Source organism: Moschus berezovskii, chromosome 4, assembly GCF_049115385.1.
Source record: "Moschus berezovskii isolate FMDL1 chromosome 4, NW_MosBer_1.0, whole genome shotgun sequence".
NCBI lineage: Eukaryota > Metazoa > Chordata > Mammalia > Artiodactyla > Moschidae > Moschus > Moschus berezovskii.
This window is the reverse complement of record NC_142463.1, coordinates 73,877,000-73,897,196: the sequence shown is the minus strand read 5'-3', so window position 1 is coordinate 73,897,196 and position 20,197 is coordinate 73,877,000.

Genomic DNA, 20,197 nt, shown 5'->3' with positions numbered 1-20,197 from the left:
AGTAATTTGCTGGGGTCACATTTACTCCACTAAATGTTCTTATCCTCTATAGTGTAATGACTAAGTTAACAATTTATTACCATATGTAAAAGCTACTAATAACTTTGGAACTTTGCTGGACTTCAAAAATACTAAAAACTCAAGAAAGTAGAGTTTTTTCCTTTTTTGTTAGCAATGGAGATGAGAATCAAGTAGAAGTTACAGAATTTGTGTGCTTTAGCTACTACGTCTCAAATAGCTTTAGATAATATCAGTGATAACGTACATCTATACCTTTCTCTTTCCTTTAAAAGGAATGCCTATACTGTTTGCCATTAAACCTAATTAAGCTTTTCTGCTGAGCTTGATATATCTTATGTTCAGGAAATATTCATCTATTCCAACTGAGTATATAGACATTAATAACTGCTTTTTTAGATGAGAATTTGGATTCTTTAACACTGTGGCAGGTGTGAAGCATGGGCATAAATTCTCCACTCCTCCACTAGAGAAGTAAGGTCTTTGTCTGCTCTTTACAATTGGGGCAGACAACCGAAATGATGCTTTGTGATTCCAAGGCTAGTTCATAATAGACCAGGCAGATGTCACACTTGCTCTTGGATTGCAGTTGTAAGAAGTCTGATGATGCTAAAGCCACCATGCTGTGAGGAAGCCCAGGCAGCATGGAAAATCACATGTAAGGGCTCTGGTTAATAGTCCAGTTGAACCCAAGCTTCAGTCGTTCCAGTCCAAGTACTAGCCATGTGAATGAAGAAACTCCCAAGTGGGTCTCATTCTCAGCCATTTAGATGAGGTCCTAAATTTGAAGCAGAGACAAGTCACTTCTGCTACACTTTGTCGAATTTCCCACAAATCTGAGAATTTGATTAAATGGTTATTTAATACCACTGTTTAATACAGTTAGTTATGAAACAATAGATAACTAGAATAAATGTAAATACCTTTCTTTGTCTTATTTTATACTTTTTTGGCCTGAATTTGCTTTGTTACTTAGATCACAACCCTGAATTTCTTTTGTTTGCATTTGCCTCTTTAGCTCATCCTGCTATTTTCAGCCTTTCTGAATTATTTTGTTGCAAATCTCTTTTAAATATAAGCATGCTCAGTCACTTCAGTCATCCCCGACTCTTTGAGATCCTATGGACTGTAGCCCGCCAGGTTCCTCTGTCCGAGGGATTCTCCAGGCAAGAATATTGGAGTGGGTTGCCATACCCTCCTCAAATACAGCTGAGAGTTAGGTTTTTCTTTGCACTCCAATCTAAAAATTTCACTCACTTGATAGTTGAGCCAAAGTCATTTATAATTTTAATGTGACAGATAGCTTTGATTTCAGTTCACTTTTATTATTTTGTATTTTCTCTTTTTAAGACAACCTAGACAGCTTATTAAAAAGCAGAGACATTACTTTGCCAACAAAGGTCTGTCTAGTCAAAGCTACGGTTTTTCCAGTAGTCATGTATGGATGTGAGAGTTGGACTATAAAGAAAGCTGATCATCAAAGAATTGATGCTTTTGAACTGTGGTACTGGATAAGACTCTTAAGAGTCCCTTGGACTGCAAGGAGATCCAACCAGTCCATCCTAAAGGAAATCAGTCCTGAATATTCATTGGAAGGACTTTTGCTGAAACTGAAACTCCAGTACTTTGGCCACCTGATGCGAAGAACTGACTGATTTGAAAAGACCCTGATGCTGGGAAAGATTGAAGGTGGGAGGAGAAAGGGACGACAGAGGATGAGATGGTTAGAATGCATCACCGACTCGATGGACATGAGTTTATGTAAGCTCTGGGAGTTGGTGATGAACAGGGAAGCCTGGTATGCTGCAGTCCATGCGGTCACAAATTCGGACACAACTGAGTAGCTGAACTGAACTGAACTGAACTTTTTAAGTTTAATGAAGCTTTTCACTATGTGGTCAACTTGAGAGCAAGAGAAATAAAGATGAAATGTGTATATGTATGCATGGTTATTCTGCTCTTTATGAAAGTTTAAGTTTTTATTCCACAGGTTCAGTCAGTTCAATTCAGTTCATTTCAGTCACTCAGTCATGTCTGACTCTTTGCAACCACATGGGCTACAGCCCACCAGGCTTCCCTGTCCATTACCAACTCCCAGAGCTTACTCAAACTCGTGTCCATCGAGTTGGTGATGCATTCTAACCATCTCATCCTCTGTCATCCCCTTCTCCTCCCACCTTCAATCTTTCCCAGCATCCGGATCTTTCAAAATGAGTCAGTTCTTCACATCAGGTGGCCAAAGTATTGGAGTTTCAGCTTCAGCATCAGTCCTTCCAGTGATTATTCAGGACTGATTTCTTTTAGGATTGACTGGTTTGATCTCCTTGCAGTCCAAGGGACTCTCAAGAGTCTTCTCCAACACCACAGTTCAAAAGCATCAATTCTTTGGTGCTCAGCTTTCTTTACAGTCCAACTCTCACATCCATACATGATTACTGGAAAAACCATAGCTCTGACTACATGGACCTTTGTTGGCAAAGTAATGTCTCTGCTTTTTAACATGCTGTCTAGGTTGGTCATAGTTTTTCTTCCAAGGAGCAAGCATCTTTTAATTTCATGGCTGCAGTCACTATCTGCAGTGATTTTGGAGCCCAAGAAAATAACGTTGGCCACTATTTCCATTGTTTCCCCATCTATTTGCCATGAAGTGATGGGACTGGATGCTATGATCTTAGTTTTCTGAATGTTGAGTTTTAAGCCAACTTTTTCCTGTTTCACTTTCAAGAGGCGCTTTTGTTCTTCTTTGTTTTCTTTCATAAGGGTGGTGTCATCTGAAAATCTGAGGTTATTGATACTTCTCCTGACAATCTTGATTCCAGCTTGTGCTTCATGCAGCCCGGCATTTCACATGATGTACTCTGCAGGTTACATCTGTATTCTACAAGTTACCTCTGAAATTACAACTTTATATAAAATGCTCTCAGTCTTCTGTTTTTAAACAATATCTATTAGTTTTTTCCTCTTTCTCTCTCTCCCCTTTCTCCTCCTCCTCATCTATTTCTCTCTCTCTCCTCCATCACCCAATGGTATATTATTATCTAATTTTTATCTTCGTACTGCCAAATAAGCATTTCATTTTCATTGCTTCATTTGGCAGCTTTATATTAAATTGTTTGCCAGTCAGTATCAGTGAGTATTCAGCAGACCTATTCTCCCTCCTACTCTTTTTGCCTCCCTCTCTTCTGAACTAGAGCTAGTTGTGTCACTCCTGCACTGTCATGCATATAAATATCACATTCTGTTCTCTCATTTTATTTTCCACAGTTGTGTTAGTCTTGGCTCCATTTTTCAATAAATTTAAACTCACTACCAGAAAAGAATGAAGTAGGACCCTTACCTTCAGTTGAGTCACTCAGTCGTGTCCGACTCTTTGCAACCACATGAATCACAGCACGCCAGGCCTCCCTGTCCATCACCAACTCCCGGAGTTCACTCAAACTCATGTCCATTGAGTCGGTGATGCCATCCAGCCATCTCATTCTCTGTCGTCCCCTTCTCCTCCTGCCCCCAATCCCTCCCAGCATCAGAGCCTTTTCCAGTGAGTCAACTCTTCCCATGAGGTAGCCAAAGTATTGGAGTTTCAGCTTTAGCATCAGTCCTTCCAATGAACACCCAAGACTGATCTCCTTTAGGATGGACTGGTTGGATCTCCTTGCAGTCCAAGGGACTCTCAAGAGTCTTCTCCAGCACCACAGTTCAAAAGCATCAATTCTTTGGCGATCAGCTTTCTTCACAGTCCAACTCTCGCATCCATACACGATCACTGGAGAAACTATAGCCTTGACTAGGCAGACCTTTGTTGGCAAAGTAATGTCTCTGCTTTTTAATATGCTATCTAGGTTGGTCATAACTTTCCTTCCAAGGAGTAAGCGTCTTTTAATTTCATGGCTGCAATCAGCATTTGCAGTGATTTTGGAGGCCCCAAAAATAAAGTCTGACACTGTTTCCACTGTTTCTCCATCTATTTCCCATGCATATACAAAAATTAACTCGAAATGAATTTCTGTGCTGTGCTTAGTCATGTCAGACTCTTTGCAACCCCATGGACTCTAGCCCACCTGGCTTCTCTGTCCATGGGGGTTCTCTAGGCAAGAATACTGGAGTGGGTTACCATGCTCTCCTCCTGGGGATCTTCCTAACCCAGTGATCAAACCCAGGTCTTCCACACTGCAGGTAGATTCTTAACCATCTGAGTCACCAGGGAAGCCCAAGAATATTGGAATGGGTAGCCTATCCCTTCTTCAGGGGTCTTCCTGACCCAGGAATTAAACTGGGTCTCCTGCATTGCAGGCAGATTCTTTACCAGCTGAGCTACAGGGAAGGTAAATGTAAAAGCTAACACTATGAAACTCTTGAAAGAAAGCATAGATAAAAAGCCTCACAACGTTGGATTTGGCAATAAATTATTGTATAAAAATCATAAGAAACAAAGAAAAATAGATGAATTGGACTGTATCATAATTTTATGCATCAAAGACACAATCAATAATGTAAAAGACAATTACCAAAATAAAAGAAAATATTTTCACATTATACATGTGATAAGAATTGATATCCAGACATACGAGGAACTCCTATAATCATGGATCTCCAACCCCTGCGCCACAGACAGGTGTAAGTCCACGTCCTGTTAGGAACTGACCCACACAGCAGAAGCTGAGTGACGGGGAAGTGAGGGAAGCTTCATCTGCCACTCCCCAACACTCTCACTATTGCTTGAGCCATCCATCTCCCAACCCCCTGCCATGGAAAACTTGTCTTCTATGAAACCAGTCCCTAGTGCCAAAAAGGTTGGGGACCGCCACCTATAGCAACGGGAAAAACCCAATTTTAAAATGAGCAAAGGATCTGGATAGACATTCTTCAAAAAGACAAATAAACGGTCAATTTTCAAGATACACATGAAAAGATGCTCAACATCACTAATCACTAAGGATATGCGAATCAAAACCACAATGAGATACCACGTCACATATATTAGGATGGTTACTATTAAATTAAAAAAAGAAAATGACAAGTCTTGGTGAAGACGGAGAATTTGGAACCTCTATGCACTGTTGGTGGGAAGGTAAAATGGTGAATCCACTGTGAAAAACAGTATGGCAGGTCCTCACAAAACTAAAAAGAGAACTACCATATGATCCAGCAATGCCTCTTCTGGGTATATTCCCAAAGAATTGAAAGCCACTTGGCTTAGACATATCCACATTCATAGCAGCTTTATTCACAATCGTGAAAAGGAAGATGTAATCTAAGTCCTCACCGAAAATGTGGCATATACATACAATGAAAGACAGACATGCCCTGGAGACATGGCAAGTTTGGTTTCAGACCCCTGTAATAAAGTGAATATCACAATAAGTGAGACATACGAAATTTTTGGTTTCCCAGTGTATACAAACTTAAGTTCATACCATACTATAATCTGATAAGTAGGCAACACCATAATATAGAAAATAATATACATGCTTTCATTTAAAAATACTTCATTGTTAAAAAATGCCAAAGTAATTACTATAGTAACATCAAAAATTACCGATCACAGAGACTTCCCTGGTGGTCCAGTGGCTAAGACTCTGTACTCCCAGTGCAGAGGACCCAGGTTTGATACTTGGTCAGGGAACTAGATCCCACATGCCGCAACTGTTTGCGTGCTGCCACTAAAGATCCTATGTGCCACAATGAACCTCCAGCACAGCCAAATAAACAAAATTTTAAAGGAAAAAAAAATCACTGACTACAGATCACCATAACAAATACAATAATAATGAAAAAGTTACATGAAAACATGAAGCAAGTGGATGCTTGCTTGCTTGGAAAGATGGTTTCCATAGATTCACTCAGTGCACGGTTGCCACAAGTTGTAAAAAATGCAGTTATCTGTGAAGCACAGTAAAACAAGGTCTGCCTTTATTACTCAGCCTCACAAAAGGAAGGAAATTCTGACACCTAGCATGACATGAATGAACCTTTACAAAGGCGAAGTTTGTAGTCCAGGCCTGCACTAGCTAGACAACTTGAGTTTTTCCAATCCGGGCCCCTTGTTCCTGCACTGGGTTTGCCCCTGGACCTGAAAGCCCTGGGCAAGGAGTATGTGAAGGATGAATTTAGGAGACGTAAGACCTTTGGAACTGACAAGGCCCAGTGTTTCTTGCAGAAATGAGAGCCATATGCAGCAGTGCTATGGTAACAAGCTAAAGAAAACAGAAAAAATTCAACTGAGAAAGCATGTTTTGGAACCATTCTCTCAGAAGAAAAACTTAATGACTTTCATGCTGAACAAATTGGACAATAGCAGGAATTGATGCAAGAAGACACTAAACCCAATAGCCAATTTGGTATCACTAACTCTATGAAACCAAAAATTTAATCTATTACAATAAAGCTTAACAAAGCATTTAAAGTTCAAAAAAATTACTATGCTAAGTGAAATAAACCAGTCATAAAAGACAAATACTATATGATTCCACTTAAAGAGCGTACCTGTTCCAACTCACACTGACAAGTAGTTGCCAGGGGATGAGGGGAAAAAGAAAATGGGGAGTTGTTTAATGGGTATGGAGTTTTAGTTTTACAAGATGAAAAGAGTTCGAGATTGGTTGCACAACAATATGAACACACTTACCACCACTTTTGGGGCTTCCCTGGTGGCTCAGAGGGTAAAGCATCTGCCTGCAATGTAGGAGACCCGGGTTCAGTTCCTGGGTCAGGAAGATCCCCCGGAGAAGGAAATGGCAACCCACTCCAGTACCCTTGCCAGGAAAATCCCATGGACAGAGAAGCCTGGTAGGTAGGCTACAGTCTGTGGGGTCACAAAGAGTCGGACACAACTGAGGGACTTCACTTCACCACCACTTTAAAAAATGGTGAAGATCATTCCTTTTATGTTATGTGTATTTTACAATCAAAAATAAAAATTTTGAAAAGAGAGGGGAAAATGCGTATTAAAAGGAACTCAAAGACATATTAGTAGCAATGTATAGTCCATATTTGGAGCTCAACTTGACCAAATCAGCTATTTAGAAAATTTGTGAGATAATCATAAAATATGAACACAACGTTTGATGGCATTAAAGAATTACTGTCATTTATTTTTAGGTGTGATAATGGTACTGGGCATTGTATTTTTTAAATATTCCTTATATCTCTTCTGTTTTAGAGATACTACAAAAAATTTTATGGATGAAATGACTTGAAATAATGGATTATTTTCACGTTGGAGGACAGGGAGAAAATGATTGGGGGTATAGATTAGCCATGGTCGCTGTTGAAGATGATTAGTGGTTACACGGGAGTTCATGATACCATTCTCTCTATTTTTGTATACTTTGAAATTTTTCCTAACAAAAAAATTCAGTTTCAGAAAGAAAAAAAGTTCATTGCTAGTTCTTTTTCCCCTGACAAATAAGACATCACTTGATGGGCAGGATTTGTCCCATGAGTAGTTTACTCACTAAAGTCTCATGGCAATGCTCATCCCTGAGATTTTCCACGTGCAGTTGGAGTGAATAAAACACCCTTGGCTCACGCCTTCTCTCCCTGAGAATCTGAGCAGCACCATTCCTCCAACTCCTGATGCTGAATGTGGCTGTGAATATGAATATGAAGTCAGCCTGATATTTTTCCCTCTCTAAGTTACTTCAGACTTTTACTGTGCAAAATATTCTTCCTTCATTTTTAGAGTTCAGTCTCACCAGGATATTTCTTGTTATGATGGTCTGGGTCAATATTCCTTGGTACACACTGTTTTTTCAGTTTCTGTAGACTCAGATTTTCTTATCAGAAAGTTTCCTTGAATTGTATCTTTAAATGTTTGGGTTTTCCTTCATTGTTTATGTTTTTCTCCTATTACTCGAATGTATCCAGGATATGCTTTTCTTGTCTTTAATGTCCATTACTTCTATTACTGTTTTTATGGTGATTCTTTTCTTCATGTTTCTTCCAATTGTGTCTTCATGCTATGTTTATTTATTTCCTGCATTTCAGTTCATCTTTTATATTTTCCACTTACCCCCCACCTCTCCTCTGTGTTCTTTGATTTTTTTCTTTGTGGTCTTCATTCATCAAGCTAATTGCTTCACTGAGTATATTTTTATTTTAATTCATGATAAATTGTCAGGACCAGAATGTCATCTGCTTGGGAGTATTTTCCATCTGCAGGACAGTTTTGCTACTCTTTTCTACATTTCTTCCTATAGGATCTACCAATGCCTTCTTTTTTCAACTTGTCATCATTGAATGAGTTGCACTTTCCCAACCCAGCTATTTACAAGAAGTTCTCTGACTGGACAGAGGCCAGGGTGGCCTTCCAGGCTATATTCTCCTCTGCTGCCCTAGCGTTGGGGCTTCCCAAGTGGCTCCAGTGATAGAAAACTCACCTGCTAATGCAGGAGACATAAGACACACAGGTTCGATCCCTGAGTCAAAAGATCCTCTGGAGGAGGGCACAGCAACCCACTCCAGTATTCTTGCCTGGAGAATTCCATGGACAGAGGAGACTGTCGGTCCATAGACTCGCAGAGTCGGACAGGACTGAAGCGACTTAGCACACACACCCCAGAATTAGATTGTTCCCTGCAAATACAGCTCACCTTCGGATTCTTGATGCTGCTGGTTACTGTATTCCTTGGAGCCAAACCAGGAAAGGCACACTCTTGCACTAGCCCTGCTAACCTGAATTCCTGGACAGCTATGTTCATTTTAGTACTTCAATGACCCCTTCCCCTTCAGAATGGTATTTTCGCGGGGACCTCCCATCATCTGCCATCCCTAACTCTCTCCAACTCTCTGCGTTACTTTTTGTTTCCTCCTCTGCATCTGCTACACAATTTCAGCTTCTCTTAGCAGTTCTTACAGGTGTTGCAGACTCTGTGGTTTATATTTGTCTCCTGGTTTTTCTGAAAATGACAGATTCTTCCTTTTTTTTTTTCCTTTTCCTTTTGTATGATCCCTAGGACATGAGGAGGGGAAATGCTGTCATGCATAGCTTCACGCATACCAGAAGTCTGACAACATTATTAGGGAGACACTCTTGAGAAGCTTTATGCCTCCCATTTTATCATAGCTGACTTTGGTTTTGTTACTCTGATTTTAATGAATTTACCCTCTATAAAAACAGTTCACTTTCTTCTCACTCAGTGTGTGTTTAGTCCATCGGAGGCTTTCTGAGCAGGAGTAAACCATCTCATCTGGGAAAGCATAAAAATAATGTAAAGGGAATGATAAGCCCAGATGCAATAGAATTCTTCCACTCAGTCAATCCTGAAATGGAAGCAGGATTATTGCAAACCAACTTATGATGCCTTACCAGCTGCTGAATTGGATCCCGCTTTAACTCTGCAAGATGACAGGATGAACTTATTTTCTTTCATGTAATGAAACCAGGATCTTTCATGGTCAGTAAGAGTGCGGAAGCATCTGGATTCATTGACTGCAACAGACCTTAATAGTGTGTAACTCGCTGGGGGAAAATTGTGTGTCTCATATTGTCATTTTGCATCTGTTACCCTGATTAGGATCATTGTAATACATTCAGATTCATTAATGGTGGCTACTTTGGATCCCTAAATAATTAATGGAATCATAGGTGTCTCCCTCAGCAACAACCTGATGGCACTGTGTATTAGGCAGGGCCGTGAGCTCTGAATAAACAGCTCTGACACAGCTCCATCTGTTTTGCCAGGCACCTTCTCTTACACCAGCTTTCTTAGCCTAGCCTAGAAAAACAGGCAGAACTAAGAGTAGAAACCAAAGCATACTCCCTGAATCACAATGATTTTAAATGAAAGATTTGTTGTTGTTCAGTCGCTCAATCATCTCCAACTCTTTGCAACCCCAAGGACTGCAGCATGCCAGGCTTCCCTGTCCTTCACTATCTCCTGGAGCTTGCTCAAACTCCTATCCATTAAGTCAATGATGCCACCCAACCATCTTATCCTCTGTCACCCCCTTCTCCTCCTGCCTTCAATCTTTCCCAGAATCGAGATCTTTTCCAATGAGTTGGCTCTTCGCATCAGGTGGCCAAATGCAAGATGCCAGTCTCCAACTCATCTAGTGAATCAAAATCCTTGTATGGGGCACCTAGGGATCACCATTTTGATAGGCATTTCAGTGTTTCTTATGTGCCCTAAAGCTTGAGAAGCTCTGAATAGAGTCCTCTTGCCCAGAAAAAGTCAGCAAGATTGGAAAGATGTTATGTTGTGAATCCCAGTCCTCTGGACTTCTATAACATTGTGTGTGGATTTCAGTGGTGTTAACGGTAAAAAAATTCACCTGCCAGTGCGGAAAATGTGGGTTCAATCCCTGGGTAGGGAAGACCCCCTGGAGAAGGATATAGCAACCCACTCCAGTATTCTTGCCTGGAAAATTTCATGGACAGAGGAGCCTGGTAGGCTACAGTCCAGGGGGTAGCAAAGAGTTGGATACAATTGAGCACACACACAGGGGTGCACACACAGTTTCCTTACCCCACATGTCTAATATGGTTTCAATGCTTGAAGGAATGAATTTCTCCTACTTTTAAATTATAAAAGGAATCTCTTCCTCCCTCACCTGGGTTTGCTGACTGCTCTGCCTGGTTCAGCATGCACTCTGAGGATGAGCAGTTGACCACATTTGAAGCAAAACTGCTAATATTTTGAGATTTTTCTGAGAACAAATCTAAACGAATAAAAAAGAAAAGCCAATTTATTAGGCTGCGATTAAAAACACACACACAATTAACTGTGGAAGTGCTTGTTTCCCAATATCCTGAGGACAATGATTCTTGGCAGATTTTTCAATTTATCTGCATTTCATCAAAGTAGAAGACTATACAAATAAATGAGAGTGGCATATCCTGAGGGCATTGCAGAGGTCATGAAAAGATCTATAACCCACACAAATTGCAAACATTAGTAAAGAAAATACCCTAGTCAGGAACTGTGGAGTCAATGTGTATTTGCAAATGTCTCCAGACTAGATGGAAAGAGGAGGGAGAGAGGGAAAAATGAATATAGAAAATGAAGATGCGGGAGGGGACTGAGAAAAGACCAAGGAACTCTGACACAATTCACATCCCAGAAATTATTCTGCTGGGGTGGAGGGAGGCCCCTCTCAGTAGCCCTGCCCACAGTTATGCGTGAGCATGTATTTAGTCATTCCATCATGTCTGACTCTGTGATCCCATAGACTGAAGCCCACCAGTTTCCTCTGTCCATGTAATTTTTCAGGAGAGCATACTGGAGTGGGTTCCTATTTCCTTTTCCAGGGGATTTTCTTGACCCAGGGACTGAACCCATGTCTCTTGCATTGGCAAGTGGATTCTTTACCATTGAACCATCAGGGAAGCCCTCCTATGGTTATCACTAGAAAATCAAACAATTAGTGGTATATTAAAGTTATCAAAGGGAGCCAGAGGAGTCTTGCAAACTCCAGATGCCTAAATTACTATTCAAAATGTCACAGGCACACAGAGCTAATATATGGCAGGCAAGAGGCATCATTTGCAAAAGGAAATGGGTATTGAGAGCAGAGAAAATTTCAGCAAAGTATTACTAAAGTGGCACAGGAAGTACCACAATGTATCAGGTTTTATTGTCAAGTATTTATTGATTTAAATTTAATCCTCACTGCAACCTTTCCAGATGACACTTATTTTACTGATCAGGAAACTAAATATATAACAAGGACATTCATCTAGTTAGCCAAGTAGAATATAAACCATACGTATCTAACTCCCAAGTCCTTACTTTAAACCACAGTCTTACTATGGAAGATACCATATCCCTTTAGTCTCAAAAGCTGCCATTCTGGTAAAATACACGGGAGGAGGAGTCTGTAGCTATGAGTCTACACTAGATTTGGCTAGATGAGAGACACTGAGCCATCTAGGGAAATTAACAAGGCTTTGCACGTGGGCAGCACAGCTGACTTGCTGGATGAAGGCTGAGACTTCTGGTCAAGAATCCCCAGTTCCATCAGACATACATGTAGACAATAGATCTTCACTCAATGAATTCGGGTTCAGTCCCTGGGTCAGTAAGATCCCCTGGAGAAGGAAATGACAACCCACTCCAGTATTCTTACCTGGGAAATCCCATGGACAGAGGAGCCTGGCAGGCTACAGTACATAGGGTTGCAGAGTCAGACACAACTGAGTGACTAAACAACAACAATGAATTATTTAATTGTTATTTCAGCTTTATCAATCTTATTCCCAATGTTAAACACAGTATTGCCTAGCTCATGATTAGTGCCTGATGAATGAGTGAATGAACATAGTAAATGGATGAATCAGTTTTCAATTAAACAAGCAGCCCCATATTCACCTGTAAAAAATCATTGCACATAGACAAGCACACCAGCCCCACCATCATCAACTCTTTTTGCCAGACATCGGTCCCCAAGCTTCTGCATAAGGAAAGGAGGTATAGTCCTTATCATAGCTGCTTATATAATAGACTGTGCCAAGAAAAGCAAACATAAAAGAAGATCAGGCCATAAGCATTCATTTCCAGGCTGATGACTCACATAGCCCCAGGGGTTTTGTCCATGACCATTAGTTTTTAGCATTTCTTTGCATTGCCCTTTTACTACAAGAATCAATCTGAACTTTTAATCCTTTGCTCTTTGACCTACAGCATATGGATTTACAGCATACTTTTCACAGCTATGGGATCTTTGTCTTGGATTTTTCCATTGTTTAAAAATCAATCTTAACTAATTGAAGCTAATTTGAGATCAACAAAACCTTCCAGTCTCTATCCAGGGTCTATGAAAGTATTAAAATGCCCATACAATTTTCCAGCTGAGTCAAAGTTCATTTCATGGGCAAGCGTAGGAAAGGGCCCATCTTTAATAAATAGATTCTTTAGTCGTGCAGCTTTCAGTTGATAGATGGAAAAAAACAAAGGACAAAGTTAGACCTTCTAGGTTTCAAACAAGTTCTCACCACTATTAGATATGTGACTTTGAACAAATCACTAAGTCACACTACATCTGTTTATCCCACTGAAAAATGAAGTGTTGAATTCTCTGCCAAATCTATAAACACACACGTTATTCATTATAGTCCATCTTATTCCATAAGTTTTCCTTGTTTATCATCAAGATTGTGAGTTACTTGAGGATGTGCCATGAACTTCCTTCTTTCATCTCTTCCATTGCTTCCAGATACTGCTAAATACAGAAAGCTAATCAGCAGTCAACTGGATTGAAGTAAATCAAGGCTCCCACATTTGCCTTCCAAAAAATTATGAAAACTTTTCCAAATTTACGTAAACAAACATTTCAATAATCAAAACAATATGCTGCACTTGGGGGTTTTTTCCTTTTATTTCTCACTTTTGTGTCTCTATGTGCGTACTTAAAATAATCCATGGTTTTTTCGCTCTTGGTTAAAAATTGTAATGGTTTTGTATGTGATTTCCCCAAGTGAAATTTCCATTGAAAATGGGAAATATTCAACTTCTGTTTTCACAAACTGATTTAAAATGCATGACAATTAACAAATGAGTCACAGGCAGCCTCTTCCTGTAACTAATCCACTGCAAGCCAGATTCATCAATTACAGCAAGGATGCAATATCCACCCAACCAAACACCCAGATTTCCTAGACTTTGTGTATTTCTTGTTTGTTTGCCTTCCTCTTTTCTTTCTATGTATTTTATTCATCAATTGTCTCCAGCAAATTATGGCAAAGGTGTCTCCCTCCTCTACTACCACTTTCCGATCTATACTTAACTGCAGGGTAACAGCAATAGAAGCCATAACTAACAGCACCAGCCTTCTAAATTTGCAATCTTGGGAAGAATCTCGTATCAGGGTGTTATGTGCTAGATTTAATGTGGATGTTGTAGTCTGAAGCGAAAATTATTTGTACAGCTGGAATATAACATTTGCATAAGTTACAATTAAAAGGGAAAATATAATTACAAATTTTCAACTTAATTTGAATGGTTTTTAAAATGCTCATTTGGCATAGGCAACAGCTTGCAGGCAAACAGAACACACTCTCAGAGTTGCATTCCTTTGTCTGAGTATCAGTAGTGAACTCATTTTGAAGGGTTTGCTTTAACCCCTGAATCCCAACAGTAACCAGCATTGAGAACCTAAGGAACAAGGTACTATTTGTTTTCAGAATAGGATTACAACATACACAGCAATTCATAAATATTTGCATCTTTTAATTGTTTCCAAAAATGAAGTGGCAAGTGGCATCCAACAGTAACGTTGTTTCTCCTGTGGAGCGAATGAGCAGTGGAATTTTAACTAGTTTCATTCCCTTTCAGCTCTCAGATCTGAGATCTTTGGTCACATCTCCTGTACAATGTTTTCCTCATATCACAGTCTCTTTAATGGCTCCAGTTTCTGATTTTTTTCCCTCCTTAATTACATGTCTTTTTCTTGTAGCTATCTCATACTGAAAGGCATGTCATTCTTCTCAGACCCAGGCTCGTCTAGGTGTCCATGTACCGAGTCCATTTGTTCATTTGTTTTCAGAATTTCTTTTCTAAGAAGCAAAGGAATTCTTTTATTACCCTCAAACATGAGAATCAAAATTTTCATAAAATTCTTATATAACATATTTACTTGAAACCCTGCTTTCCCAAAGTCATAACTGTGATTATTATGTAACATCCATTATGTGGCATCAATGAATATTGAAAAAGAAACAAAAAAGAGAAAATTATTCCATTCAATCTTTCTCAGAAAAAAAGATGGATTGAAAAACACATATAAATGGGGAAGAAAATGCTATTATTATAAATTACAAAATTAACTATGCCTTTCTATTTTCCTGATCCATTTTTTCACAGCTATCTCCAAATAATGAGACACCAGAACATACTCTTGGAAATAAATGAATTATAAAAACTGATCCTTTGTTTTATTTGCCCTGAAATCTGAAAAAGAAATTCTATGGGAAACCAAAGAATATAAAGTAATAATATAACCTTATTTCATCTTTTTCCTGAGAAACCACAAAGGTGCTCATTTGATTGAGAGTATATTTAAATACTGTGATGCATTTTTAATCACAGAAACCTTGTTTATTTATGGAATAACAAATACAGGACAATGAGAAGCACCGCACCACCTTCAGGAAAATGCACTGCTGCCTCAAATGACTTGCTAAAACTAACAAGCAAACTATCTAAATGATGACCCTGTGGACAGTCAGCTTTTGTGCAACAAACTTACAATAACTTCGTCACTCAAAAGTGGAATACAAATTAAATATATATACGATAAATAAATATATATCTTAATTATATTGAAAAACTTCCAATATTTTAATAAGCTTTATACTGGTGCCTATAAGGCCCTGTCAACCTCCTGGCCCACCAGTGTTCTCATCTCTTTTCTCTTTGATGCATTATGGATAATTGTTCCGGAACCTAAGTTTAGATTCAAAGACATAAGCCAGAAGTGGACCATTTCCTAGAGTAAATGGTATTTCCCAAACAGTGGAACATTTTTAACACTGGTGAGATCATTTTAGTTGCCAAATATCTTTTTAATATAACTACATCAAACTTGTGATTTCACCAATTTTATTACTTAGAATGACATTGAGGAAAAATATCACAGATGGTATTCAGGCATAGTAAAGTCATGAAAGAAGTTCTTTACTGTCTGAGCCACCAGGGGGCTCGAAAGTGGTACTGAAATGACTGAAGTTTAGGAAACCGTATCCTAAAATATCACTTCTCCATCAGGGACTGAGTTCTTTATTTTTTTAGGAAAAAAGAAATCTTTTTCAAAAATAAATTTGGAAGGAAATTAAAACCCCAAGGAAGAGCAAATTATTTTTAAATTTTACTCTTCTCTTTGGGTCATGGAAGACATTTCTCAAAAAGAGTAAAAGAACTGCAGCACAGTGACTTTCCTTGAATGTAGAGAGTCAGTTCGGAACAAGCCTTCTCAGTGAGATATGGGAATTTTTCCAGAAGGAACCTCACAACAGGCCAAGACCAGAAGGGATAAAGAAGAGCCTCTGCCAGGTTGTGGGTATGGTACAGGTTGCTTCTTGTGCCTCAGAAAGTTATGTCAGGGCAGGAAGGGAGGGATGCTAACCATCATGTGAGGGCTGCCTGGAAAGAGACCCCGGGCGGAGCTCCCAGAGGAGGAAGCAAACAGGAGAATTGGAGCTTGCCAGCCCCGCTTCCCTCCCAGCTCCGCATCTCCTGCTCTTCCCCTCTCCCCTCACTCCTTCGCTTCCCTGCCCTTCTTCATCTCCTCTTCTCCCTTCACCAACTGAATTGTCTTTAAAAAATGAAAGTGTTATTTGCTCAGTCTGTCGAACTTTTGCAAAGTATCTGTAACAACACGAAAATATGCTTTTTCATTATTGAATGTCTTTATATACAGCCTTCTGTTTTCTCTTGAGTTTCAAATGTGTGTGATTTCAAAGTTTTATATTTCTAGTTTTCCAAAAGGGTTACAATCAGGCCCTAAGTTAGTTTTCGCTTGTATGTTGTTCTAAGACAAATAGATTGTATGATTCAGTGCCCACACCCACCACCAAGATTGAAAACAGAGTGATAATCAGAGCTGAAGCAAAAGGATCCATTTTCCTCTCTTGGTAGGAAGACCTCTTGTTGTTTATTAGCTAAGTTGTGTCCAACTCTTTTGTGACCCCATGAACTGTAGCCCACCAGGTTCCTCTGTCCATGGAATTTCCCAGGAAAGAATAGGGGAGTGGGTTGTCATTAGAGTAATACATGTAATATCGGAATAACTAATGGAGCGGAAGAATCGTTGTGTTTTGTTGCTCTTTGTAGCATCCTGAAGAAGTTATGCCATTCTGAACGGAAAAATCAAAGTCTGGAGTAATTCACTATTAAGAGAAAATATATCATTCTTTTAAAATGTTTCTTTATACCCCTTTTCCATATAAACTATATCTCCTACAGCAAGTGTCAGAATGAATGGGTGGATAGACAGGGCCTTTCATTCCAAATTCCTCAGAACCCTGCCGCTGCTTGGGTGCAGGGTGAGAATCTGTTGCGGAGGGAAAGCAGGATCATGTGGAAAGCTCTCCATGCTCCACCCCTCTCCACACCATGGCAACTCCACTGCTACCCATTTTATATATGGAAGTCATTGCAGATTTCATTTTTTAAAAAGGATTCCACGGTTTTTTTAAATTTGGAAAGTCATAGGAATAAAAAAGTTCATGTGCCTGGATTGACCCTGGGAAAATGGAAAAAGATACACAGATGGTGAATGTTTCCTTAGTCTAATAGCTCCATTTTAATTCTTTAAAAGACTCTATCTTGCTCTTCTGTGACTTTGGAAATTAGTCCCTACTCTGTCTCCTACTCCTTGGGGGGAGGAGGGTCACATAGATCAAATTGATTGGGCTACTCTCCCTTTACAGTTTCATTTAAATTTGTCACATATTAATAACTAAGATCTCTGTTCTGACAAGAGCCAGACAAGTCTAAATATGTCTTACAGACAGAGCTGGCAAAATTCAAAAGCTGTTGGGGTGAAAGCAACTCATTAATTTCAATGGGCATTTGAATCCCAAAGGGAAGGCATACATCATCATCGGAGCATTGTGATGTCACAGAGGAACTTCATTAGTGTGCCTGTTAGAAGGGAGTCATGAGAGTTAAGTAAAACAAAATGTAAATAACTTCTTAATTAGGTGTCCATGAAAACTAGAGAGTCTCCAGAGTCATTAGAGATGACCATGCTTGGCTGGCAGCTTTTTAGACTGAGGGTTAGTGCTGTCATAACCTTCTGTCACAGCTGGAAGGTGGCTGGGAGATTCCGAGTAGGTACCCAGAAGACAGGGTGACATGGATGAAGCATTCAAGACAATCAGGAGTGACTTCATCCACATGGTTGAGAGCCCCTAGAGCAGGAGTTCTACAACTTTTGGGGGCCACTTCAGGAGAACAGAATATTCAGGAATCATCTCTACTTATGCTGAAGCAGGGGTGGGAGCAGGCATAGACAGAGACAACTTTATCCAAAGGAGTGACAAAACAGGACAGTTACATGTAAAACAAGGAGACTGGAACATTCCTTCACACTATATACAAAAATAAACTCAAAGTGAATTAAAGACCTAAATATAAGATCTGAAACCATAAAACTAGAAGAGAACATAGAACACTGTTTACAGAAACAGTACCGACTTTTCTCTGAATCTGTCTCCAAAGGCAAAATAAATAAAAGCTAAAATAAACTAATGGGACTTAATTAGACTTTAAAGCTTTTGCATAGCAAAAGGAACCACCAGCGAAACTAAAAATAACCTGCAGATTGAGAGAAAATATTTGTAAATACTATGACTGACATGGAGTTAATGTCCAAAATACATAAACGGCTCATACAACCCAATATAAAAAAAAAAAAGGCAAAAACCCTAAAACAACCCAGTCAAAAAATGGGCAGAAGATCTGAATAGACATTTTTTCTGAACAAGAATACAGAAGGCCAAAACAGACAAATGAAAAGATTTTCAATATCACTAATTACTAACGAGATATAAATCAAAAACAACAATGAAATGAAAACCATCTCACACCTGTCAGAAAGGCTGTCATCAAAAATCTACATGTAACAAATGTTAGAGAGGAGGTAGAAAAAAGTGAATCCTCCAACAGTGTTGGTGGGAATGCACTGTTGGTGCAGCCACTATGGAAAACAGTATGGAGGGTTCCCAAAAAACTAAAAATACTGCAGTCCATGGGATCACAAAGAGCCAGACATGACTGAGCGACTGAATTGGCTGACTGACTGACCATATGACCTAGTAATTTCACTCCTGGGGATATATTCCAAAATTCTCCACTAATTTGAAAAGTTACAAGCACCCCAATGATTATAGCAGCGCTATTTACAATAGCCAAGATATGAAAGCAACCTTCAACAGACAAATGGATAAAGATGTGATATGTGTGTGTGTGTGTGCATAGTAGAATACTACTAAGTCTTAAAAAGGAATGACATCCTGCCATTTGCAGCAGTACAGATGGACCCAGAGGATATTATGCTTATTGTGAACTAAGTCAGACAGAGAAAGACAAATACTGTAAGATATCACATACATGTGGAATCTAAAAAATAATCCTAATAAATGTATGCACAAAACAGAAACAGACTCACAGATGTAGAAAACAAACCAGTGACAACTGAACGGACGATAAGCAAGTTAGGCATATGGCATTAAGAAATACAAACTACTGTGTATAAACTAGATAAGCAACAAAATATATTTATAGTGTAGGGAATTATAGCCATTATCTTGTAATAGCATTTAATGAAGTATAATCTGTAAAAATCCTGAATCACTATGCTATATTCCTGAAACCAATATTGTAAATCAATTATACTTCAACTTTAAAAAAAAGAATGATGAAAATGAAACTTATTTTAATATAGGGCATTTTAACTATTTATTTCACATTAGAACCATGAAGACAGAGTCCTGTCCCTATCAATATTATAAGAAGTTAGTCCACAAAATACCCAGAGGCTAAGCAGACATCAAGTAGACTTTGAACCACAGGTTGAAAATCTCCACTTGACAGCTCTTTTCTGTCCAGATTAACATGATAGAGCTGTTGCTAGTTCCCTCCAGCCTTCCACTCCCACCCTTGCCTACAAAATTCCTTAACATGTGCCAAGGCCCTTCAGGGTCCAACCCATTCTCCTTTCCCAGCCTTTCCTCTCATTGCACCTTAACCTGTACCCTGTCTTATAGGCCAGTCTGTACTGGCCCGTTGGTTTAGCTATATTCTTTTACCCAAAACCTCTGAATAGCAAATCGTATTCATCTTTCAGAATCCAGTTCAAATTTCACCTCCTTACCTGAAGAATTCATGACTCTTCCTTTGTGTTGCAGACACTATCCGAGCACCTACTTTAACCTCTTATTTAGAAAAGAGTGTGGGGAAAGCAGCTTTTCCCTGAGACTGAGGTCAGCCACACCTGCGCAGGCCTAAAAAACCAATAGTGTGCATCTAGGGATCCCTGCACACAGGGCATTGAAGGAGTAGCTGACTAGGTAACTAGTCCCACAGTGGCAGGGGAGGGGAGCTTTAGAGTACCATGTGGTATTGGCCTTTTGTATCTGTCCGCAGTCTAACTCCATGAACACATGGTCAGATCTTTACAGCCTGATGGTTTAAGAGCATTAATTCTGAAGCTCAGTGCCTAGATTCAAATATCAGTCCTG